The sequence below is a fragment of the Bufo bufo genome, chromosome 6 (genome assembly GCF_905171765.1).
Source record: "Bufo bufo chromosome 6, aBufBuf1.1, whole genome shotgun sequence".
In the NCBI taxonomy this organism is placed as follows: Eukaryota; Metazoa; Chordata; class Amphibia; order Anura; family Bufonidae; genus Bufo; species Bufo bufo.
This window is the reverse complement of record NC_053394.1, coordinates 357,872,853-357,900,251: the sequence shown is the minus strand read 5'-3', so window position 1 is coordinate 357,900,251 and position 27,399 is coordinate 357,872,853. Positions and strand designations below refer to the sequence as shown.

Sequence of the window (27,399 nt, the reverse complement as noted above, 5' to 3'; positions counted from 1 at the left end):
TGTCGCCACCATATTCTAGTCGTCTGCTAAAACTGGCTACAATTAAACGCTGGCTCAACGCGTTTCTAGTGAACACACCTCATCAGGAGCCTAAAAACTGTTTTTTTTGCCAGCATCACGTAATTTTTACAGACAGACAAACATAAAGCGAGCACGCCACCTCTCACACGTGGCAGTGCTCTAGGCACTTGTGTGGCCATGAAGCGGCCGCCGAAACCAGGATGATTTAACCAAGCGGCTCTGCCCACTGGGATACGACTCGGTCAATCATCTTGACCCTACTTGGGAGGTAGGAGGGCTCCAACTGAGATACTCCCCCAGGTTGACGTCAGCTGAGACACATGACGACCGGCCGTAACAGGTACACAAACCTTCCTATTACAGGGATCTTATGCGGAGGATAGGTTTACTTATCAAATGATCAAACAGGAGATAATGCAATGCCAGACTCCTTACTATAAATACAAACTGTAAACAATGACTTAGTGGTATAGTTCTATTAGTCAGAGGGTGTCACTAAGCGCAGATTGACAGCTGCTGAATACAAAGTGCAGCGCCCAATTCTGCGGAGCCGGCATCAGGGTAACATTCTTATCAGTAAGATAAGAACTGAGCTATAATGAGTGTTTATAAAAAGGTCAGAGAGCAGAGATAAGGAGCCGTCAGCTGAGATGCCTGACGGAACAGAGTAAAAATTCAGATCCTGCAACTAAAGAAACTGAAGGCTGCACACTTCAACATTCAACATTTTTTTTATAGAAACTGAAAAAAAAAAATATATATATATATATATATATATATATATTTTTTTTTTTTTTTTTTTTTTTTTTTTCACTTAAAATGAATACAATGCAATAATAAGAAAAAATCTCCAACTAGGGGTTGTGCCAAGTTTAGAAGTTATCCCCTGTCCGAGAATAGGGGATAACTAACTAATCGTTGGGGAAGGTGGGGGGGGGGGGACCGACTGCTGGAACCCCCACCAGTCCTGGGATTGTCAGGCATCTTACTTACTGCTCCATTCATTCTTTACAGGACTGCTGGAGTTAGCTCGTCTATTTTCGGCGCTCCCATAGAGAATGAATGGAGCATCAAGGTGCAAGTCAGACCTCCCTCCTCATCAGGTAAGGGAAACGGAGCTCCTATTCTCAGGATCAGTAGGGGTCCCAGCGGTCAGTTATCCCCTAACCACTTCTAAACTTGGTACAACCCCTTCCCGACACATGACGTACTATTGCGGGAACGCAGTGGCTTCCATGACGTAATAGTACGTCATGGTAATCGGGCGGGCACCGGAGCGGTGCGCGCGCGATCACTGCAGGGGCCCGGCAGTCCCTGGTAGCCGGGCCCCTGCTGTATCCACCGCCATCGCTGTAAAAGCCGATGCCGGTGGATTAACCCCTTCTATGCCGCAGTCTGCGCAGACCTCAACATAGAAGGGGTTTGTGTCGGGTGAGGGAGCGCATAGAGTCCCCGCGCTGCTGTGGCGGGGACTCGATGGGTCAGATGGCAGCCCGATGCCATGCAGAGGCTGCCCAATGCCTTGCACGGGATCGGGACCTGCCTTCTACGGGGGCCGAGGAGATTCAGCCTCAGGCTGGGTCTCCTAGGCAACCTGTTAGTGTATGACTCACTGTGGTACATGAACAGGCAATGCATTACAATACAGATGTATTGTAATGCATTGCAGAGGGGATCAGACCCCCAAAAGTGATCAGAAATAAAGTAAAGAAAAAAAAAAAAAAAAAAAGTAAAAAAGTGTTTTTAATAAAATTAATAAAGTAAAAAGAAATAACGCCCCTTTCCCCTTATTTTATAATAAAAAAAACAGAAAAAAAAAAATATAACAAATAAATAACACACACATATTAGGTATTGCCGCGTCCGTAATGACCGGCTCTATGAATATATCACATGATCCACCCTGTCCTATAAACAACATAAAAAATTTTGGTCACCTTACATCACAAAAAGTGCAACACCAAGCTAACAAAAAGGCATATGTCCCAGAAAATGGTATCAATAAAACCGTCACCTCATCCCACAAAAAATGAACCCCTACATAAGAAAATCGCCCAAAAAATAAAAAAAACTATAGCTCTCAGAACATGGAGACATTAAAACACAATTTTTTTGTTTCAAAACTGCTATTATTACGCTAAAGTGAAATACATGAAAAAAAAAACAAACATATTAGGTATCTCCACATCCGTAACAACCAGCTCTATAAAAATATCACATGACCTAACCTTTCAGGTGAACACCATAAAAAAAAGACAAAAAAAAACAACTATGTAAAAATAAAATAAAAAGAACCCATTTTTGTCACCTTACATCACAAAAATTGCAACACCAAGCGATCAAAAAGGCATATACCCCCCAAAATAGTACCAAACCGTCACCTCATCCCGCAAAAAATGAGTCCTTACCTAAGACAATCGGTCAAAAAATAAAAAAAGCTATGGCTCTCAGACTATGGATACACTAAAATAGCATTTTTGAAACCGAAATAATAATATTATTGTGTAAAACTTAAAGGGATTCTGTCATCAGAATTTAGGCCTATAACCTAAACATATGGCGAGGTCCCTACTAATACACTGAATCCTAAAGTGACCTTATCAAATGCGCCTGTGGCTCTATAATCATATAAAACAGGTTTATATCACCTGTCACTCACGTCACAAATGTGTCCAAGGGGACGTCTCATGATGCAGGGTGCCCGGCTGCAGCCATCTCGTTTTGGTGCCCAGCGCCACCTTCTGAATTGAAATCCCTGCCCTCCCTTTCATTAGAGCCGCCTACCTCAGTTCATCGCCGCGTCTCTAACGTCCGCTCTCCTCAGCCAGATCCCGCGCGTGCGCACTAGGTATAACTTGATGCGCCTGTGCGGACTCCTGGCAGCGACCTGCGCATGCGTCAAGGCAGGTTTGAGCAATTCAGAAGGCGGCGCTGGGCACCAAAATGAGATGGCTGCAGCCGGGCACCCTGCATCGTGAGACGTCCCCTTGGACACATTTGTGACGTGAGTGACAGGTGATATAAACCTGTTTTATATGATTGTAGAGCCATTAGTAGGGACCTCGCCATATGTTTAGGTTATAGGCCTAAATTTTGATGACAGAATCCCTTTAAATAAATAAGAAAAAGTAGACATATTAGGTATTGCCACATCCGTAACGATCTGCTCTATAAAAAAGTCTCCCTCCGGTAAACGCTGTAAAAATAAATAAATAAAAACTGCGCCAAAACCACCAAATCACCTTGCCCCATAATGTGTAATAATGAATGATCAAAAAATCATATGTACCCTAAAATGGTACCAATAAAAACATCAACTCTTCCTGCAAAAAACGAACCCCTGCACAAGACGATTGGCAGAAAAATAAAGAAAATAGGGCGTTCAGAAAATGGAGATACAAAAACAATTTTTGTTTTCAAAAATGCTTTATTATGTAAAACTGAAACAAACATCATAGAAAATAGACATATTTGATATCATTGTGTCAGTAACAACCTGCTCTATAAAAATAGCGCATGATCTAACCTTTCAGATGAATGTTGTTAAAAAATAAAAAGGTGCCAAAACATCCATTTTTTTTGTTACCTTCCCTCCCAAAAAACATAATATAGAGCAATTAAAAATCATATGTACCCCAACATAGTACCAATAAAACTGGCACCTTATCCCGTAGTTTCCAAAATGTGGTCACTTTTTTGAGTTTCTACTCTAGGGGTGCATCAGGGGGGCTTCAAATGGGACATGGCATCTAAAAACCAGTTCAGCTAAATCTGCCTTCCAAAAACCATATGGGATTCCTCTCCTACTGCGCCCTGCCGTGTGCCCGTACAGCAGTTTACGACCACATGTGGGGTGTTTCTGTAAACCGCAGAATCAGGGTAATAAATAGAGTTTTGTTTGGCTGTTAACCCTTGCTTCGCTACTGGAATTTTTTTTTATTAAGATGTAAAATCTGCCAAAAAAGTTCTGAAATTTCATCTCCATTTTCTATTAATTCTTGTGGAACACCTAAAGGGCTAACAAAGTTTGTATTGAATACCTTGAGGGGTGTAGTTTCTAAAATGGGGTAATTTTTCGGTGGTTTCTATTATGTAAGCCTCGCAAAGTGACTTCAGACCTGAACTGGTCCTTAAAAAGTGGGTTTTGGAAATTTTCCGAAAAATTTCAAGATTTGCTTCCAAACTTCTAAGCCTTCTAACGACCCCAAAAAATAAAATGTCATGTAATTTTCAAAATGATCCAAACATGAAGTAGACATATGGGAAATGTAAAGTAATAACTATTATATGAGGTATCACTATTTAGTATAAAAGTAGAGAAATAGAAATTTGAAAATTTGGCAATTTTTCCAAATTTTTGGTAAATTTGGGAATTTTTTTCACAAATAAAGGTGAAATATATTGACTCAAATTTATGACTATCATTTCTGTGGGATGGTAAAAAAGCAAGACTACCCTACTCGCTTCTTACTAGGAAAAAGAAACAAGGTGGCATCTCTTTACCAGATGTTAACTTGTATCTACAGGCCATACACTTAGAAAGATGGTTAGCATTGACACAACCTGAGCCGGTCCCTATACATGTTGATATGGAAAAATCCCTGATGGGAAGACAGAGAATTCCTGCTTTGGTATAAAGTACCATTACCGAGTAAACAGGATTTACCATATGATCTAATCAGAAGCACAATCTATAGATGCCAAAATTCAGAGGAGCTGAATATGGGGAAGAATAAATTGTCACCCCTTCATATACTACCACAGATACTTGCAAAACGCCCTCTAGAGGTCACAAAAGTTTGGTCATCTGTAGCCCATCTTAGAATAGGGGATCTGTATCGCTCCAAAGCTAGTAGGGATTTTTACAAAGACATCACAGGCAGTGTTAACATGCCGGGAGATATCCTACAAATTTGGGACTTTGAGAAATCCTGTACTAGATTTAAGAGATACAATCACCTACCTACCTACCTACCTACCCTACATGGTTGGAGAACTACATACTACTACCCGCCCTACCAGCTAAATGCCTATCCATGGTATACAGACAGGTGTTGGGAAATGGGAACTCCCAAAGCCCCAACTATCTAAATAACTGGGAAAGGGAGTTGAATATACAATTAGATGATAGTAGTAGAGCCTCCATTCTGGCCAACTCTCATGGGTTCTCTAACTGCATCAAAATCCAGGAAAATTCCTTTAAAACGATATCTAGGTGGTATAGAACTCCAGAATTCCTCCACCGAATAAACTTATCTCCCTCAGACAAATGTTGGCGATGCTCATCAGATATTGGTAACATCTCACACATTTGGTGGTTTTGCCCCAAAATGAGAGGGTTCTGGTCAGGGATTGAAGGTATAATTAATAAAAATATGCCCTGGAAGGGTAAAGCTCTCTGCCCCGTTAGTACTGCTTTGGTTACCAGAAGCAGATTTTAGACCAAGTAAATCAAACTTGGCCACCCATATGATCACTGCAGCAAAACTACTAATTCCGCTACAGTGGAAAGAAGAGAACCCCCCGACTCTATCAATGTGGTATGAAAAGATGACGCACTTGTGTCGCATGGAAGAATTGATTGGTTGGGAGAACAAAACCAGAAAGGCTTTCCTACACATATGGCTAACACATATAAAAGAGAAAATGGAGCTTGACGCAAAGGGATGAGTCATGATGCGAATAAGGGGTGTCCAAAGACTCATATGCTTTTATAGGGATTACTAACGCATTTCAAATGCGGGTAAGAACTTGGTCGACAATTAACTACCCCCCCCCCTGGTTTCCCCTCCCCTTTCCTTTCCTTTTTCCATTCCCCCCCCCCCTCCTCTCTAAACCCTGACACTAACTCTTATTCTTACATCGCTTGTATACTTCGATGATCAGCAATTGGCTCATTGTATTGATAAGGCCTCATGCACACGACCGTTGTGTGCATCCGCTTCCGTTCCGTCATTTTTCACAGTTTAGCGGAGGTCCCATTAATTTCTATGGAGCTGTGAAAAAAAACTGATAGTCCTCCGTTTTTTCTCCGTGTCTGTGATTTCAGTCCGTCAAAAAAATATAACCTGTCCTATTCTTGTTAGTGGAAAACGGAAGAAGGACCCATTCAAGTCAATGGGTCCATAAAAAAAAACTGATGCACAACTGGTATGTCATCCGTGTCCACGTCTGTTTTTTTCTACAAGACCTTGGTGCAATAAAATTTCACTTTTCATTAACCTTCCTTTTTTTTCCCCTGTCAGACAAAAAAAAGGAAGACACAAGGAAACACAACTGAAGCAAAATCGGACACGGACCACTGAAGCCAAATCACTGACAGTGAAAAAACACTGTCGTGTGCATGAGGCCTAAAGGTGTCATATATTCCATGTCTCCTGTGTTGTCAGGCATATAGCCTCTGAGGATTTTGCATAATAAGCCCATTTGTTGCATGGAAATAGATCATTGACTTGCGTTTGTACAATGCCAATTGTCTTTATGTCCTATCTGATTACCTTTGTATACTGTAAGTGTATGCTCACTTTTTATTATCACAAAACTCAATAAAAAGAATTACAATGTGTCACGAGAAAACAATCTCAGAAAGTGTTCCAAAGCCATTACCACTAAGTGACACATGTCAGATTTGCAAAAAATGGCCTGGGCAGGAAGGTGAAAACTGGCCCGGGGTAGAAGGGGTTAAGACTAAGGCTACACGGCAACTCTGGCCAAAGATCGCAGTATCAGAACGCTACATCGCAACATGATGAAAGTGCTTGTGGTCGCGCTACGTCCCACAAGCTGCCAAAACATGCAAATCAACAGAAATCTAAACCAGCTGGATTTCTGGCGATTTGCATGTCTTGGCTGCAGCAACCTGAGCGTTCCCCATGCATCCCGACCGCATGGCCAAAAATCGCCTTGTAGTCAACCTATCAGAAAAAAAAAAATAATAATAATAATAATAATAAAATAAAAATCGCTGGATCAATGTCCCATCTCCAAAAACCTAGTAACTATGACTTATTACCGCCAAGAAACACTGTTCTTGAATCTACCATTACATCTTGTGGCAGAGAGCTGCGTAGTCTCACTGCTCTTACCGTATAGAATCCCTGTCTACGATGATGCAGACGATACCATCTTGTCAAGAGGCCTAGGTATACAAAGATCATTAGTGATTATAAGCCAAACCCAGGATTGGAGCCTCCCCAGAGATAAGGTATAAGGGAAAGATCTGCTCCTGTTCTGTGTTTAGAGCCGCACCTGCTTTTGGCTCACAATCACTGATGGAAATCCCTGACCGAACACTGACTGTAAGGAATAAGGGGGTGATCTTCTCCAAGAGGTTGTATTTTTGTCCCTAGTAATTAGTTCGCCTTTAGTTAGTCGTCTAAGTGTTTGTGTTTTCACATGGGTGACATACAGGCAGGGCTGTGGAGTCGGAGTCGAGGAGTCGGAGTCGGGGGAAATTTTGGGTACCTGGAGTCGGAGTCGGCAAACAATGCACCGACTCCGACTCCTACTAAATTTTGATTGGAATAAAAAATAAAAAAAAGCAAGTTTAAATGTCCCAATTCACAAAAAGTTATAATTAATGACTTCTCTACTGTAAGAATAAAGACCAATGCATGCAGTGCCTCACGTAACCGCAAAACGAACACGTTAAGTGACCGTGAAGAAGCATGCTTTTCATGTGCTTCACTATATGGCACGCAACGCACAATTAGGAGCTGCAATACTTATACTTTCCATAGTGTTGTGTTCTGCTTTTACAGGGAACGCAGCGTCCATGTGTAACCTAGCCTCTCACTGATAAGGGATTAAATAAATATGTTTTTTGCAGGACTAGAGAGTGAGACACTTGTATAAGTGAAGGGAATGGAGGGCCAATAGTTCAAGACTGAAGCTGTAAACCATTGGAAAAACTGCTGTCATTTAGCTAAGGCTATAAAAACTTGTAAACTCCGATTGTTAGCTTAAACTTTAAACATGACTATGGGATTCTACTAGGAAAATCATGTTTTACAATAAATGCCCCTTCCTGGATCCTCCCACTGCCCTATCTTCAGCAGCAGATAAGCACACAAAGGAGAAATGCCTGCTGCTACTATCCAGCCACTTGATTGATTAATAAAAAAAAATTAATAAAACTTTATTTTCATTGTGTTTGTCTTTTGCTTAAACTGTGCAATACAGTAGACTGTTGGCTTCCCAGCCAGTAGTCCTGTGGTAGGTTGCGTTTCTTTCCCTCAAGGAATGTATAAAATACATTCGCATATTAATACAGAGGAGTCGGAGTCGGAGGTACATAAAACTGAGGAGTCGGAGTCGGAACATTTATCTACCGACTCCACAGCCCTGCATACAGGGGTGTACACAGATCTCATAGGACACCCATAGCAAAACTTAGTATGGGCCCCCTTGCTCCCTCCATCTCACCCACTTTATCGGCATTCTATGTTGGAAAAAGTGGAACAGATGCTTCATAAATATGGCACTCATTCTGAACACCATTTTCCTCAATGTATTTACACCAGCAAAAATAGATTCAGAAATCTGCTTCTGTTCAATTACAAAGCTGTCTGCCTACAGCCAACACTAGGGGGAGCTCAGTGCATAAAAATGTATAAAGTTACCATTTACTGGAATGGCAGCTGAAATAATCTTTTTACATTGAGCTCCCCCTTGTAGCAACTCCATGAAATTGCAGTGAAAACTATCTTTCTCTAAAAACTATCTCTCTCAGTAAATAAGTGTCACGGACGTCCCTGAGACAGGTGGCAAGAGATCAGTGAGACTGGCAACATGTGGTTCGGTCTGACAGGTTTTCCTTGTGGATCAATAGGCGTCTGTAACGGTCACGTACACACACACACAGGGGGGAGGGAAGTGACCACTGCGCTCCACCCTTACCCCTGGCCCTGCCTACTTGCCTCGCGAGTCCTAATGACAGGGGACAACTGGACGGCAATCCCTAACTTGGAGTAAGTGCAGGGATGACAGACAGACAAACAACAGGACGTGAACGGACCGAGTCAATACCAGGAAAGCTGCAAAGTACAAATGGAGCAAGCAGAGAATTGTCAGGAGAAGCCGGGGTCATAAATACCAGGAGAGTAGAGAAGTACCAGAGGAGTCCTAAGAGAGTAGTCAGGTGGGTGCCGAGGTCACAATACCAGGACAGATGCGCAGAACAGGAGGATCAGGCAAAAGGATGGTCAAGGAACAGGATCAGGTAAGTATTCAGCAGTCCAACAAATACCAGGAACCTAGAAATTAACAGGCAACCTGTAGCCAGCAGGCTGCCTGTATTTATAGTGGGGAGTGAGGGTCATGTGACGTGGCCAGCGTCACATGACCGACAGACCAACCAGTCGAGCACCGAGTGATCAGCTCGGCGCTCAAGGCAGACTTAGGAGCAAGGAATTACCCAGCTAGTAAAGCCGCCCTGGGAATGAGGTCAAACACAGAACCTCATTCCAAAAGCTAAGCAACAGTTCTGCGGGCAATGGGGGACCGAGTGCACCTTCGGAACCCCGTGACAGTACCCCCCCTTTTACGAGGGGCCACCGGACCCAAGACTTCAGGCGATGGCTTTTCAGGGTGTTCTAAATGAAATTTACGAACAAGTCTAGGAGCATGAACCTCCCTGGCAGGTACCCAAGATCTCTCTTCAGTTCCATACCCCTTCCAGTGAATCAGGTACTGCAAGGAATTACGCACCTTCCTGACATCCACTATTTTAGACACCACATACTCGACAGCATCATTAACAAGAACTGGCGGAGGCGAGGCTTTTGATGGTACTACCGGTTCAAAATATTTTTTTCACAAAAATAGACGCCAGGGTTTTGGCATTCGGGAGTTTAGACAGGGGAATGAAATGGAACATCTTGCTAAACCTATCCACCACTACCCACACTACAGTCTTACCCTCCGCCAGCGGTAGGTCAGTTATAAAGTCCATAGAGATATGGGACCAGGGTCTACTGGGAATGGGTAGGGGTCGTAGGTTACCAGCAGGGCGAGTCCTAGGTGTCTTGGACCTGGCACAAACCTCACAGGCTGACACATAGGACTTGACATCCCTAGTTAGAGTGGGCCACCAATAAGATCTAGAAACCAGATCCTTAGTGCCCTCAACACCCGGATGTCCACAAAAGGCAGAATCGTGACACTCACCCAACAGCTGGAGACGAAATTGTACGGGAACAAACAACTTATCTGTTGGGGTGGATACCGGTGCCAGATGTTGTTCCGACCTAATGCGAGCCGAGATATCCTGGGTAAGAGCTGCTAAGAAGATTTTTGCTGGTAGGATGGATTCAGGTGGTACCTCAGTAGGTTGAAAAGCCTGGAAGCTCCGAGATAATGCGTCCGCCTTCACATTTTTACTTCCCGGCCTGAATTTGATGGAAAAATCAAAACGAGTAAAAAACAGAGCCCATCTGGCTTGACGGGGATTCCACCTTTTAGCAGACTCGAGAAACATAAGGTTTTTATGGTCAGTGACAACAGTTACACAATGCCTTGCCCCCTCCAGAAAATGCCTCCACTCCTCAAATGCCCATTTAATGGCCAGCAGCTCCCTATTACCTATGTCGTAGTTTCTCTCCGTGGGAGAGAATTTCCTGGAGAAGAAGGCACATGGTCTCAGATTAGTGAGGCTGGCAGGACCTTGTGAAAGGACTGCTCCTGCGCCGTCCTTGGACGCATCCACCTCCACAATAAAAGGTTTCTCCTGATCAGGCTGGATCAGAATGGGAGCGCTACTGAATGCCTTTTTTAATTTTTCAAATGAAGAAATGGCCTCAGTAGACCAATTCTCCAAATCCGCCCCTTTCTTAGTAAGGTCGGTCAACGGTTTAGCAATTACGGAAAAATTCATAATAAATTTACGATAGTAATTGGCGAAACCTAAGAACCGTTGTAAGGCCTTTAAGGATGAAGGTCTTACCCATTCCTTAATTGCTAGTACCTTACCAGGATCCATCTTGAAGGCGTGAGGAGTCAGAACATGCCCTAGAAACAGAATCTCCTGCACACCAAAGACACATTTCTCTTGTTTAGCGGATAGCTGATTCTCCCTCAACACCTCTAATACTTGTCTAACATGAGACACATGGGATTCGAAGTCAGGAGAGAATATCAAAATGTCGTCAAGATAGACAATAACAAATTTACCTAAGAATTCCCTAAGAATGTCAATTATGAAGTTTTGGAACACAGCTGGGGCATTGCTGAGTCCAAAAGGCATCACCTGATATTCAAAGTGTCCTACCGGAGTATTGAACGCCATCTTCCATTCGTCTCCCTCCTTGATTCGGATTAGATTGTATGCCCCTTTCAGGTCAATTTTGGAAAACCAGGTTGCCCCCAGGACCTGGTTAAATAAATCCAGAATCAATGGGAGGGAGTATCTATTCTGGACAGTGATTTTATTTAATCTCCGGTAATCGATACATGGCCTAAGACCACCATCTTTTTTCTTAACGAAGAAAAACCCCGCCCCCATAGGAGAGACAGAAGGTCTAATATGCCCTTTACCAAGGCTCTCCTTAATATAATCTTCCATGGCCTTGCGTTCGGGCATAGAAAGATTATAAATTCGTCCTTTAGGAAACTTGGCCCCCTCTACTAGCTCTATGGTACAATCATAAGGTCTATGGGGGGGTAGAACCTCTGGGGTTGGTGATGAGAATACATCAGAATATTCTCTAACAACAGAGGGTAAAGTATCAGACTTTACTGAGACCCCAGCCTGTACCACGGACAGGCACGAGTCACACTTAGGCCCCCATCTCACCAACTCCCCATTGGACCAATCTATAGTGGGGTTATGTAGTCGGAGCCAAGGCAACCCTAGTACCACCTCAGCAGGTAGGTTCTCCAGGACTAGAAGCGAACATCTCTCTGAGTGGCACACACCCACGGTTAGAGAAATCTCCGAGGTACATAAGCTCACCGTACCACCAATAAGAGGAGTAGCATCAATAGCCATGACATGGATAGGAGTTGGTAAGGAAAACATAGGAATACCCAATCTAACAGCATACTCAGAGTCAATAAAGCTAGCCGCTGAGCCAGAATCAATAAAGGCCTTACCCGCCCATTTATCTACTCCCAGAGAAATCGTAATGGGTACCGAAAGCTTACATTTAGAAAATTCAGGGTGTACCTGGTCTTTAGGTTGCCTTGCCTTAGGAGACTTGACAGAGAGGACCTTCTTAGGACACTGGTTGATCCAATGGTCAGAATCTCCACAGTAAAAGCATTCTCCACGTCTGCGGCGAAGATTCCCTCGGGTCATGCCAACCTGCATGGGTTCCTCGGTGGAGACCTCAGCATTGTCTCTGGGATAGGCCTCTGGCTGGACCACCATCTGGGAAGAGAACTGTTGTTCCTGTCGTCTCTCTCTAACCCGTCGGTCAAGTCGGACAACAAGGGTCATCATCTCCTCTAAGGTCTCTGGAAGTTGATAACTGACCAGAAGATCCTTTAATTTATCAGACAGACCTGACCTGAACTGACTCTTCAGGGCTGGTTCGTTCCATCCTGAGGGGACACACCACCTTCTGAATTGGGTGCAATAATCCTCCGCTGGTAAATTGCCCTGAACCAGTGCCTTTAGAGCCGTCTCGGCTACTAGAGCCCTGTCTGGTTCATCATAGAGGGTACCTAGGGCCTGAAAGAACCCCTCCACAGAATATAAACAACTGGCGCCAGCAGGTAAAGAGAACGCCCAGTCCTGGGGATCACCCTGTAATCGGGAAATGATAATGCCCACGCGTTGACTCTCGGGGCCAGAGGACACGGGGCGCAAACGGAAGTAAAGTTTGCAACTCTCCTTAAAAGAGAGAAACTTCTTCCGGTCTCCAGAAAAGGTTTCTGGGAGCTTAATCTGGGGCTCAAAATGCGGACTGGAGGCCTGAGGAGTGGAAGAGCCTTGCCCTAACTCAAAAGAGCTGAGTTTTTCCCCTAACTCCTGCACCATCTGCGTCAGATTAGAGACATAGTCAGTCAGGGTCACCAGAGGATTCATAATACAGTGGTTATTGGGCCTGTTAATCTGTAACGGTCGCGTACACACACACACAGGGGGGAGGGAAGTGACCACTGCGCTCCACCCTTACCCCTGGCCCTGCCTACTTGCCTCGCGAGTCCTAATGACAGGGGACAACTGGACGGCAATCCCTAACTTGGAGTAAGTGCAGGGATGACAGACAGACAAACAACAGGACGTGAACGGACCGAGTCAATACCAGGAAAGCTGCAAAGTACAAATGGAGCAAGCAGAGAATTGTCAGGAGAAGCCGGGGTCATAAATACCAGGAGAGCAGAGAAGTACAAGAGGAGTCCTGAGAGAGTAGTCAGGTGGGAGCCGAGGTCACAATACCAGGACGGATGCGCAGTACAGGAGGATCAGGCAAAAGGATGGTCAAGGAACAGGATCAGGTAAGTATTCAGCAGTCCAACAAATACCAGGAACCTAGAAATTAACAGGCAACCTGTAGCCAGCAGGCTGCCTGTATTTATAGTGGGGAGTGAGGGTCATGTGACGTGGCCAGCGTCACATGACCGACAGACCAACCAGTCGAGCACCGAGTGATCAGCTCGGCGCTCAAGGCAGACTTAGGAGCAAGGAATTATCCAGCTAGTAAAGCCGCCCTGGGAATGAGGTCAAACACAGAACCTCATTCCAAAAGCTAAGCAACAGTTCTGCGGGCAATGGGGGACCGAGTGCACCTTCGGAACCCCGTGACAGCGTCTGTGTTGTTTCTGGTATGGCCACACCTCTTGCCTCAGGTGTTGCTAATGTGGTCATTTAACCTTCCTTATTTATTGTTGTTTCTCCTACAATGCTGTGCGGTTTATAGCTTCAGTCTCAGTGGTGGATAGCTGGTGTGTGGATCTCGGCGGAGTTCCTGGTGCTTCCATTGCTCCTTTGAAGTTAAGTCTATCCTTTCCCTTTTGTATTTTGTTTGGGTTCTGTGTGTTGCAATTCCCTATTGTTTGTATAAGGCCTAAAGGAGACTCCTGTTCGTCCTTGCTTTTGGACGAACAGGTAGTCTCGTCCCTGCCTTTAGTATCAGGGTCCTATAGGGCTAGAGAGGACTCTAGGTATTCCCAGGGCCGTCTTTAATATTGATTGGACCCTGGGCAAGAATTTACTTGGGCCCCCTGGATCCCACCTTCCCACACCCTAGCATGCAGTCACACCCTCAATACACACACAAAAAAATCCACACGCCTCGTAAAGTAGTAAACTTTAATAATGATGAGTGGCCCTAGAGGTGTTACTTGGTAGTAATGTAAATCCTGCCTTTTTTTTCTAAAAAGGCAGTGTTTACATTAAAAAGATTGCAGAGACATGCTATAGACACCAGAACTATGAACTACTACGTTTAGCTGTTGTGGTTCTGGCGACTATAGTGTCCCTTAATATAGAGGGGAAAAAAATAATCTGCACAAAAGTATCAAATAAAATGGCTGTATCATTATTCTAAAAATTAAAAAAGCACAACTTCTGACACAAGTATATAGTATTTTGAAGATTCTTATTATTTATATATTTTTACAATGTGCAGATAGTACTGTACTACTAACCCCTCCATCCACGGTAATACAGCGCCACATACCTCTTAAATACAGTGACGTTTGATGTACAGTTGTTTTCAAAATTATTCAACCCCCACTGAAATTGAGTGTTTTGGCCAGTTTGACATTGATTTTGATCATTTCAGTCATCTTGTTTACAATTAAATCAAAGAGGCACTTGTAAGTCAGACAAATATAACATAACATTTATAATGAAATAACCACAAATGTCTTTTCTGTGCTCACATCATTATCAGTTTTATTCAACCCCCAAGTGACATTCAATCTTAGTACAACATCCTTTTCCAGTTATAACAGCTTTTAAACGTGAAGCATAGCTTGACACAAGTGTCTTGCTGTCACTACCAGAGCTTTGAGACGTTCTCACAGCTCTGTTTCTCCACCCCTGTGATGATGTCACTACTTGAGCTTGGAGGAGTTCCCTCTGCTCTGTTTCTCCGCCCCTGTGTTGAGGTCTTTACTTCCTCCCAGCTGTCCCTCCTGTGTTTGATTTCTCTGCCTTTAAATCACCCCTCCTCCTTTGTAGGGTGTGGATTATACTTTTCATTTGAGCTGTATCTTCACTTGTGTGATATCTTTCTATGGACCTGAGTTCTGCTGAAGCAAGTTCTTCGGATAGTGTCTGCTGACTTTGGATCTGTTTTCACTGCTGCTGCAGCTCCTTCAGTTAAGTGTGCAGACATTGTGTGTTTCTGTTTGTTTGCTGACTGGATCCGAGGCGACCCCGGTTCAGTCCATATTCTGAGCAGGGCACCGGTGGCCGTGCCCCTTCCACTATTGTAGGGGGTTAGAGTGGTCATCAGCCTTAGGTACGCGGGCATGTCTCGATCCACCATTTGGATCTGGACATGTGCTTAGCAGCATAGGGAGAGCTTTTAGGGTCTGACAGGGGTCACCCTTTATCCTCCCTAGTTTGGGTCCGGTGAGTAGCTTATTCACTGTGTATGCTCTTGTTGCTCACATACAGACGTGACATTATAATCCACCTAAACCGTCCTTTTTGACATGGATCCGCTTTCTAACCTGGTTGACCGTATGCAGGGTCTTTCTTTGGAGGTAGCGGATCTCCGTCAATCTATGACTCAGCTTCATGCATTGGGCTATGCTCCGGCCCATGGAGTCTGTTGCGAGCCAAAGGTCTCACTTCCGGAAACGTTCTCCGGGGGCAGTGAGAATTTTGTTCGCTTCAGAGAGGCATGCAAACTCCATTTTTGTTTGTGTCCCCATTCCTCTGGTAATGAGAAGCAGAGGGTGAGGATTGTCATCTCCCTGCTCAGGGGTAATGCTCATACTTGGGCTTTTTCGCTGCCATCGGGGGATCCCTCCCTTCGATCCGTGGAAAGATTTTTTGTGGCCCTGGGGCAGATATATGATGACCCGGATCGTGTTGCTCTGGCTGAATCCAACTTACGTTTTTTATGACAGAACAAACTGTCTGCGGAGCTTTATTGTTCTGAATTTCGGAGATGGGCAGCTGATTCAGGTTGGAATGATGCTGCACTCGAGTCAGTTCTGTCATGGTCTCTCAGAGAGATTGAAAGATGCGTTTGCTTTCCATGTGAGACCAACGTCCTTAGAGTCTGCCATGTCATTGGCGGTACGCCTTGACAGGCATCTAAGAGAAAGAAACAAGTCCTTTCTGTCCAGCCATTGTCAGTCTAGGGGCAGTGGTGCGGACTCATTCAGTGTGCAGGGGCCTCATCCTGTCTCGGTCCCCTCTGAGGAGGAGCCCATGTAGCTAGGTCGACTTGCCCCTGATAAAGGAGGATTTAATCCTCAGAGAATGGTGTGTTTTTGTTGTGGGGGCATAGGTCATTTGGCAAATGTTTGTCCGTCTAGGAAATTCATGAACTGTACTAAGAGTGATAATAAGAGAAAAACCTCAAAAAGGTAAATCATCAAACTCTGCTTCATCTGCTACTTTGGGCAAAGTTGATGTAGGAATTGATGCTTTTCCTCTGACCTGCAGTTCCCGTTTTCTCCTTTCTGCCAAGGTGGCGCTAGAGAGCAAAGTAATTTCTTGTGAAATTTTTGTCGATAGTGGAGCGGCCGTCAATCTTATTGACACTCAATTTGTAGCCATGCATGGTTTTCAGGTTTGCACATTAGAAAAGGATATACCTGTTTTTGCTATTGACTCTGCTCCACTCTCAGAGATCCCTGAAGGGCATTGTTCACAATATCCGGTTAGCTGTAGGTGACACTCATGTGGAGGATATATCTTGTTTTGTCCTTAACGGATTGCCTTCTCCTCTAGTTTTGGGGTTACCCTGGCTCACTAGACATAACCCCACTATTGATTGGCAAGGAAGGCAAATAAATGAGTGGAGTGAGTTTTGTAGAGAGAATTGTCTCACAGCGACTTTGGCAGAGGTGTCTACTAAAACTGTGCCATCATTTCTCTCTGATTTCTCGGACGTGTTTTCCGAGAGCGGTGTTCAGGAGCTACCTCCTCACCGGGAGTTTGACTGTCCCATTAACCTCATTCCCGGCGCCAAGCTGCCAAAAGCACGCCTCTACAATCTCTCACAACCGGAAAGAATCGCAATGCGAACCTATATCTCTGAGAGTCTCGATAAGGGGCATATTCGTCCCTCAAAATCACCTGTTGCCGCTGGGTTTTTTTTTGTTAAAAAAAAAAAAGATGGCTCTCTGAGACCTTGCCTAGATTTTAGGGAGCTGAACCGTATCACGATTCGCGATCCCTATCCCTTCCTCTGATCCCGGACCTCTTCAACCAAATTGTTGGGGCCAAGGTTTTTTCCAAATTGGATTTGAGAGGCGTGTACAACCTAGTCAGGGTCAGAGAGGGGGATGAATGGAAAACGGCCTTTAATACCCCTAACGGGCATTTCGAGAATCTCGTTATGCCTTTCGGCCTGATGAATGCTCCGGCCGTCTTTCAGCATTTTGTTAACAGTATTTTCTACCATTTAATGGGGAAATTTGTATTGGTGTATATTGATGATATTTAGATTTTTTTCCCGATGTTCAGACCCATCAGGATCATCTTTTTCAGGTTCTGCGGATTCTGCGGGAAAATAAATTGTACGCCAAGCTGGAGAAATGTGTTTTTATGGTATCGGAGATTCAATTTCTGGGTTTTCTCCTCTCTGCTTCTGGTTTTCGCATGGATCCGGAGAAGGTCCGTGCTGTGCTTAAGTGGGAGCTTCCTGAGAATCAGAAGGCTTTGATGCGCTTTCTGGGTTTTGCGAACTATTACAGAAAGTTCATTTTGAATTATTCCTCTGTTGTCAAACCCCTCACTGACATGACAAAAAAGGGGGCGGATTTTTCCTCTTGGTCGGAGGAGGCGCTTGCAGCTTTTTCTAAGATTAAAGAGTTTTGCGTCTGCTCCCGTCTTGGTGCATCCCGATGTTTCCTTACCTTTTATTGTTGAGGTGGATGCTTCCGAGGTGGGTGTGGGTGCGGTATTGTCCCAGGGCCCTTCTCCTGCCAAATGGCGACCCTGTGCCTTTTTCTCTAAAAAAAACTCTCCCTGGCAGAGAAAAAACTATGATGTGGGAGATAGGGAGTTGTTGGCCATCAAGTTGGCTTTCGAGGAATGGCGCCATTGGTTGGAGGGGGGCAGGCACCCTATCACCGTTTTTACCGACCATAAGAATCTGGCGTACTTGGAGTCGGCCAAGCGTATGAATCCGAGACAGGCCAGATGGTTTCTGTTCTTCTCCAGATTCAATTTTGTCGTTACATTCCGACCTGGGATCAAAAATGTGAAGGCTGATGCTCTCTCTCGCTGTTTTCCGGGAGGAGGAAACTCAGAGGACCCGGGTCCCATTTTGGCGGAGGGGGTAGTTGTTTCTGCTCTGTATTCTGATTTGGAGGCCGAGGTCCAGGCTGCCCAGACTGAGGCACCTGCCCGTTGTCCTTCTGGGAAGTTGTTTGTGCCTCCTGAGTTACGTCACAAACTCTTCAAGGAGCATCATGATACTGTTCTTGCTGGTCACCCCGGGAGTAGAGCCACGGTAGATCTCATTGCTCTGAGATTTTGGTGGCCGGCTCTTCGTAAGTCGGTGGAGGGTTTTGTGGCTGCTTGTGAGACTTGCGCTCGTGCGAAGGTCCCTCGTTCACGGCCTTCAGGTCCCCTTCTCCCGTTACCCATACCTTCCCGTCCTTGGACACACCTGTCCATGGACTTTATCACGGATCTTCCTCGTTCCTCAGGGAAGTCGGTGATCCTGGTGGTGGTGGACCGTTTTAGCAAGATGGCTCATTTCGTACCCTTCCCTGGTTTACCCAATGCTAAAACGTTTGTCGACCATATTCTTAAATTGCATGGCATTCCCTCCGATATGGTTTCCGATAGAGGCACGCAGTTTGTGTCCAGATTCTGGAAGGTTTTCTGTTCTCGCCTGGGGGTTCGGCTGTCCTTCTCTTCTGCTTTTCACCCGCAGTCGAATGGTCAGACTGAACGTGTCAATCAGAATCTGGAGACATATTTGCGCTGTTTTGTGGCAGAGAACCAGGAGGATTGGTGTTCATTTCTCCCTCTGGCTGAGTTTGCTCTTAACAACCGTCGTCAGGAATCTTCTGATAAGTCACCATTCTTTGGTGCATATGGGTTCCATCCGCAGTTTGGGACATTCTCGGGAGGGGCTCCTTCTGGTTTGCCTGAGGAGGAGAGATTTTCCTCGTCTTTGTCTACCATTTGGCAAAAGATTCAGAGTAATCTTAGAAAGATGAGTGAGAAATATAAGCGTGTGGCTGATAAGAGACGTGTGCCTGGTCCGGACCTGAATGTGGGTGATCTGGTGTGGTTGTCTACAAGAAATATTAAAAACTGAAGGTTCCCTCCTGGAAATTGGGTCCCAAGTTTATTGGGCCTTATAAAATCTTGTCAGTCGTCAATCCTGTTGCCTTCCGTCTTGATCTTCCACGGGTTTGGAAGATACATAATGTATTTCACAGATCTCTCTTAAAACCATATGTCCAGCCCACGGTACCCTCCTCTTTGCCTCCTCCTCCGATTTTGGTTGATGGCAATCTGGAGTCTGAGGTTTCCAGAATCGTGGACTCTCGCATTGTCCGCGGTTCTCTTCAGTACCTCGTTCATTGGAAGGGTTATGGTCCTGAGGAGAGGATGTGGGTCCCGGTGTCGGACATTAAAGCCACTCGCCTCATCAGGGCATTTCATAGGGCTCATCCTGAGAAGGTGGGTCCTGAGTCCACCCGTAGAGGGGGGGGGTATTGTCACTACCAGAGCTTTGAGACGTTCTCACAGCTCTGTTTCTCCACCCCTGTGATGATGTCACTACTTGAGCTTGGAGGAGTTCCCTCTGCTCTGTTTCTCCGCCCCTGTGTTGAGGTCTTTACTTCCTCCCAGCTGTCCCTCCTGTGTTTGATTTCTCTGCCTTTATATCACCCCTCCTCCTTTGTAGGGTGTGGATTATACTTTTCATTTGAGCTGTATCTCTCGCTTGAGTATCTTCACTTGTGCGATATCTTTCTATGGACCTGAGTTCTGCTGAAGCAAGTTCTTCGGATAGTGTCTGCTGACTTTGGATCTGTTTTCACTGCTGCTGCAGCTCCTTCAGTTAAGTGTGCAGACATTGTGTGTTTCTGTTTGTTTGCTGACTGGATCCGAGGCGACCCCGGTTCCGTCCATATTCTGAGCAGGGCACCGGTGGCCGTGCCCCTTCCACTATTGTAGGGGTTACAGTGGTCATCAGCCTTAGGTACGCAGGCATGTCTCGATCCACCATTTGGATCTGGACATGTGCTTAGCAGCATAGGGAGAGCTTTTAGGGTCTGACAGGGGTCACCCTTTATCCTCCCTAGTTTGGGTCCGGTCAGTAGCTTATTCACTGTGTATGCTCTTGTTGCTCACATACAGACGTGACACTTGCAGCGATCTACGGGTATCTTCGCCCATTCTTCATGGGCAAAAGCCTCCAGTTCAGTCACATTCTTAGGCTTGCGAGCTGCAACTGCTTTCTTTAAGTCCCACCAGAGGTTCTCAATCGGATTTAAGTCTGGTGACTGCGATGGCCACTTCAAAATGTTCCAGCCTTTAATCTGCAACCATGCTCTAGTGCAGGGATCAGCAACCTCCGGCACTCCAGCTGTTGTGAAACTACAATTCCCAGCATGCTCCATTCATTTCTATGAGAGTTCTGAGAAGAGCAGAACAAGTATGCATGCTGGGAGTTGTAGTTTCACAACACCTGGAGTGCCGGAGGTTGCCTACCCCTGCTCTAGTGGACTTGGAGGTATGCTTGGGATCATTGTCCTGTTGAAAGGTCCAATGTCTCCCAAGCCTCAGGTTTGTGACGGACTGCATCACATTTTCATCCAATATCTCCTGGTACTGAAGAGAATTCATGGTACCTTGCACACGCTGAAGCTTCCCTGTACCTGTAGAAGCAAAACAGCCCCAAAGCATGATTGACCCCCCACCATGCTTCACAGTAGGCAAGGTGTTCTTTTCTTCATAGGCCTTGTTCTTCCTCCTCCAAACATAGCGTTGATCCATGGGCCCAAACAGTTCTAATTTTGTTTCATCAGTCCACAGAACACTATCCCAAAACTTTTGTAGTTTGTCCACATGACTTTTGGCATACTGCAGTCGACTCTTCTTATTCTTTGGAGACAGCAAGGGGGTGCGCCTGGGAGTTCTGGCATGGAGGCCTTCATTACGCAGTGTGCGCCTTATTGTCTGAGCTGAAACTTCAGTACCCATATCTGACAAATCTTTTTTCAGTTCCTCAGCAGTCACACGGGGACTTTTCTCCACTTTGCGCTTCAGGTAGCGCACAGCAGTCGAAGTCAGCATCTTCTTTCTGCCACGACCAGGTAGTGTTTCAACAGTGCCCTTTGCCTTGAATTTGCGAATGATGCTTCCTATGGTGTCTTTTGGTATGTTTAACATCTTTGCAATCTTCTGATAGCCATTGCCCTTCCTGTGAAGAGAAATCACCTCTTCTCTTGTCTTCCTGGACCATTCTCTTGACTTCACCATGTTTGTAAACACACCAGTAAATGTCTAGAAGGAGCTGAGTATCACAGTCCTTTTAAATCTGCCTAATTGGTGCTTATTATGCTTGATTGCTGCTCCTTGACATCCACAGGTGTTTTCAATACCTGATCGAAAACACTTGAATGAACCTCTGTTCTTAAGAGTGGTAGTCTTTAAGGGGTTGAATAATTGTGTCAATGAAGAAATCACAAAAATACATTTAAGGCTACTTTCACACTTGCGTTCAGAGAGGATCCGTCTGGTGTCTGCCCAGACGGATCCTCTCATATAATGCAGACTTGGGATCCGTTCTGAACGGATCCGTCTGCATTATAGTTTAGAAAAAATTCTAAGTGTGAAAGTTGTTCAGACGGATCCGTCCAGACTTTACATTGAAAGTCAATGGGGGACGGATCCGTTTGAAAATTGAGCCATATTGTGTCAACTTCAAACGGATCCGTCCCCATTGACTTACATTGTAAGCAGCGTTCGGGTGTCTGCCTGCTGAGCGGAAGCCAAGCGGAGCCAGACTGATGCATTCTGAGCGGATCCGCATCCACTCAGAATGCATTGGGGCCGTACGGATGCGTTCGGGGGCCGCTTGTGAGAGCCTTCAAACGGAGCTCACAAGCGGAACCCCGATGCTAGTGTGAAAGTAGCCTAATACTGTATTACAAAAACAATTGATGTCATTTTAGTTGCATTTGGTTCTTTAAAAAGTCCTTGTAAGATTTCATTCTGAACACAATTACAAATGTACACTAAATTCCCTAAAACCCTTTACAGCATTGGGGGTTGAATAATTTGGAACACAACTGTAGATGTTCTCTTTCCTCATCTTCTCCTTTCACACCTTCAGACCAGACCACCATTTCTCGTCTCTGAGGTTTGACAAACAAAATCTTAAGTTTACTACTTTTCTATCATCCTCCCATCTTCTGGACAAATCATCCTACTACCCCCAATACTGTGACGCTGTGCTCCCCAATACTATACTGCAGAAACAGATAAACCCCCCTGATAATAGTAGTACCATGCAGATAGTGCCTTTCAATAATTATTGGCACACAGTGCCCTAAAATAAATGCACCCAGCAAATAGTGCCCCTGACACTAATAGTGTAAACATAACATCCCCCAAAAATAATTGTGGTAAGCTAATACTGTGCCAAGGTGCCCCCACAGTAATAGTGCTCCCAAAAGTCCTACCAATAGGAATAATTCTCTGCTAGAGCACACATGGTAGTAGTAGTGCTCCTACAGTGCCCCTAATGTGTCCCCACTGTGCTCCAGAAGTAATAATGCTCCCATAGTGCCCATACTAGTAATCATGTTCCCCATAGACCCCCAGTAGTAATAAAGCCCATCATAATGCCCCCCAGTAGTAATAATTCTCCTTATAATGTGCCAGTGCAAAAAATACCCCCTTTTAATGCCCCCAGTTGACATAATGTCCCCATAATGTGCCAGTATAAAATACCCCTATATAGTGCCCCCAGTAAATGCCCCATAGTGCTCCTCTCCCCGCTTCTTCCTAGTGCCCCCCATAATGTACCAGTATAAAATTCCCCATATATAGTGTCACACTAGATTCCCTCAGTGTCCCCCATAATTTGCAAGTATAAAATACCCCTTCTTAGTGCCCCCCATAGATGAGTCCATAGTACTCCTCTCTCCCCTTCCCCATAGTACCCACCATAATGTGCCCCAGTATAAAATACCCCTATACAGAGCCCCCCCATATAAAATACCCCTTCTTTGTGGCCTCAGTAGATGCCCACATAGTGCCACCTAATAATGAGCCAGTAAGAAGTGCCCCCATAGTGCCACCCAATAATGTGCCAGTAAAAAGTGGCACCAATGGGCCAGTAAGAAGTGCCCCCATAGATGACCCCACAGTGCCCCCCAATAATGTGCCAGTAAAAAGTGCCCCCATAGATGACCCCCAATAATGTGCCAGTAAGAAGTGCCCCCATACATGCCCCCCAATCATGTGCCAGTAACAAGTACCCCCACAGATGCCCCCAATCATGTGCCAGTAACAAGTACCCCCATAGATGCCCCCCAATCATGTGCCAGCAAGTAGTACCCCCATAGATGCCCCCCAATCATGTGCCAGTAAGTAGTACCATATAAAAAAAATAAACACATACTTACCTACATCAGGCTGGCAGCGATGCGATGCAGGCCTCTTCCGGCCTGTGTCCCGCTCTGTACGGCTGTAGTGCCTGCAGCCTATCAGAGGAATGGGGAAGGGAGACGCCTCTCCCTCCCCTGCCCCACCGCAGCACTTCCATCTGTATCGCTGTCCTGAGGACGGCGATACAGATGACTATGGAGATGAGCGCTTCCACAATGGAAGCGCTCATCTCCCTGTGCCCTGCCGCCGCCCCCCACGTCACCAGTGGCCAGCGGGGCTCAAGAGGCAGCTGCCTTGGGCCCCCCAGAAGCAACTGGGCCCGGGGCAGCTGCCCCTTTTGCCCCGCGTCAAAGACGGCCCTGGGTATTCCTGTGTATGAACTCACCTACCAGCCTAGTGTAAATGTGATCATGTCTGCCTGGTCCCTTCAAAGTGGAGATGGCGCAGCAGTTTCCGAGAAAACAGAACCTCTAGGTGTAATGGCAACGCCCCCGTTGCTCCTAGAGGCTCATTTTCATATATTAAAACACAATTTTTCTCAGCAATGTGGGCACGTATGAACATGGGACCAACACAGATGTCTTCAGCTGCCAAGTGCACATGTAACAGGTCAGCCAGTGTCATAGGTACAAATCTACTGACAGATGCCCTTTAGAGGGGGTTGTGACAAGTTTGACTTATCCCCTAGCCACAAAGTAGGATGATAACTAGATGATTGGGGGGAGGGGTGGTGTCTGACTGATCCCGAGAAGCATATCCCGTTCCCTGATCCTAAAGGAGCAGCAGTTTAAGCGATAGATGGGAATCTCAGCACCTGAACCATCAATGATCACCTTCTAAAAGACATGACAGAAGATTTCTGAAATTAGGCCTCATGCACACGGCCGTTGTTTTGGTCCGCATCCGAGCCGCAGTTTTGGCGGCTCGGATGCGGACCCATTCACTTCAATGGGGCCGCAAAAGATGCGGACAGAACTCCGTGTGCTGTCCGCATCCGTTGCTCCGTTCCGTGGTCCGCAATAAAAATATAACATGTCCTATTCGAACAGGTAGTTATATTAAAGGCCGTCCGTGCCGTTCCGCAAAATTGCGGAACGCACATGGACACCATCCGTGTTTTGCGGACAGCAAAACACACACCGGTCGTGTGCATGAGGCCTTAGACTTACACTTTTAGACTTCTTTTCACAGTAATGTTACTCTTCTATAAATACCTTGAGTCTGACTTTTGTGGCCTTATAACATGTAGTGAAATTACATCTAGTACACTGGAGAGCCACGGCGCCACCTCACAAGGTTTTTCGCCCAGACTTGAACAATCTCTTCACCGTCAGCTAGCTTAAAGGGGTTCTCCAGGCTATAGATACTGATGACCTATCCTCAGGATAGGTCACCAAAATTGAATCAGTGGTGGGTCTGACACCCGACACCCTCACCTATCAGCTGTTCCAGATTGCCATGGTGTTGGAAACGTGTATGGAGCAGATGCAGAAGGGTCTATACACTGAGTAGTTTCCAGTACTGGTGTATTAAAACTCAGCTCCCATTCAAGCTGCAGAACCCCAGCACGGCCACTACATGGTGTATGGAGCTGTCTGACTCCAGCTCCATACACTGTATAGTTTCAGGCACTACGGCAGCCTGAAACGGCTGAGGTGCTGGGTGTCGGATCCCCCATCGATCTGATATATATGAACTATCCTGGAGATAAGTCATCAATATAGGTATTCCAGGGAACTCTTTTAAAATTAAAAGTGTTTTCCAAGATTTCTTTACTGATGACCTACCCTCAGGATAGGTCATCAGTAGTGTTGATCGAGCACCATAGTGCTCGGGCCGAACACTTCGCGAGTATAATAGAAGTCAATGGGAGAACCCGAGCATTAAACCCTCTGAAGAGGGGAGGGTGCCTGGTTCATAAGTAAATGTCAGAAATTGTTGGTAACACCACCAAAATGGTTCTGTAACAGCATGGGGAGGATGTATGGGTGCATCTTGGACTCGCTGGTCTCTGTTGGGAACTATGTTGTTCAAATAGTAAGCCACTTTTACATAATGACAAAAATACGCACAAAACCAAGAAAAAAAAAATATTTTAGAGGAAAAATTGATATATAAAGTGCAAGTGCTGCCAAAAATTACAAGGAAGAGGCACTCCGATACAACCTGCTGGTGACCCTCAAAAACATTAGGAGCAAGGGCCTGCTGATCTGACCATCTAAAACATTTTGGGCGAGGGCCTGCTGCCGCTTTGGTGATTCTAGTTAGCCTGGGGTCGATGGCACGTCCCCGTGACGGGCGATGATCCATTCGGATGTCTGGCCTATCAACTTTCGATGTAATTATGAGCTCAAAACCATTGTAAACTACGGGTAACAATGTACAGCACCCAATGATGCGTTCCGGCCAGCCAATCACTATATTGCCAGTAGCCAACATGCCGAATACCGCCATGTGCCGAGCATAGCGATGCTCGAGCTGAACAGGTATTCAGCCCGAGCATGCTCGCTCAACACTAGTCATGAGTATCTAATCGGTGGATGTCTGACACCCGGGACCCCCGCCGATCCGCTGTTTGAGAAGGCAGTGGAGCTCCTGTGAGTGTCGCGCCCTTCTCTTAGCTCACTCCCATTCACTTCTATTGGGCTGAGCTGCGCCTAGACCACGTGACACATGAACGTGTCATCATACGGTCTAGGAAAAGCTGCCAAAAGGCCACATCGCTACTGCAAGCGAAGAAGCCTTCTCCAACAGGTGATCGGTGCGGGTCCCAGGTGTCAGACCCCCACCAATCAGATACTGATGACCGATCTACAGGATAGCAATAAACAAAGTGTAGAAGCAGCACCACTCGGTCCTTATTGATGTATCCAAATAGATGCAACAGCCTCACCGATGGCCTTGGATACAACGGCCAGAATATGTAGAAAAGTGCAGACAGTATCAGCAGCATCTCACATCATCGACTTTATTCGGACTTCAAAGCAGTAATACAAATGGCAACGTTTCGGCTGATGCACAGCCTTTGTCAAGCCTGTTCACATTGTGTTACATACATCTATTTATAATAAAAAACAAGTACGCCACCCGCATCCAGATTACCCAATTGCGGGCAATGGCACAAATACACCAATGAGAATGTGTGTTCACTTTGTCTAATTCACCTATGTGCCTCACCTGAGTCTCCAACAATCCTCCTGAAGGTTAACCCCATCATCACATAACCTCTGTAATTGCTAAATCTCAAATACAGTAGGATGCGAAAGTTTGGGCAACCTTGTTAATCGTCATGATTTTCCTGTATAAATCTCAAATATAAAAGAAAATAACACTTGACATGTCCGGCGTTCCTTACCGCTCAGTGCGCATGTATACCCGGCTGTCTAATCATTCACATCATGATTGGTGGCCTACCTACTGCGTCCGTCCCTAAGCGTCATGTTGCTCCGTCCTCTACTGCCGACGTCATCCGGTCGCGATAAGCGCTCCCAATTACATCATCCTGGCGTCGACGCGCAACTTACTGACCTCACAACGGGCGTCCCAGTGTTACCACGGCAACACACAAAAACACTGAAGGTATCCAGGGATCCATAGGAGTCCCATATCTGCAAACTGTGATAAATCACATGCGTAAGGGGAACTAGATGATCAATGAT

General features: G+C 45.6%; 1 protein-coding gene across 2 annotated transcripts in view; it reads right to left on the bottom strand.

Moving 5' to 3' along the window:
• UNK (unk zinc finger) overlaps positions 1-27,399 on the bottom strand; it is a 79,072-nt gene that overhangs the window by 37,759 nt on the left and 13,914 nt on the right. The gene's annotated exons all lie outside the window — the stretch shown is intronic.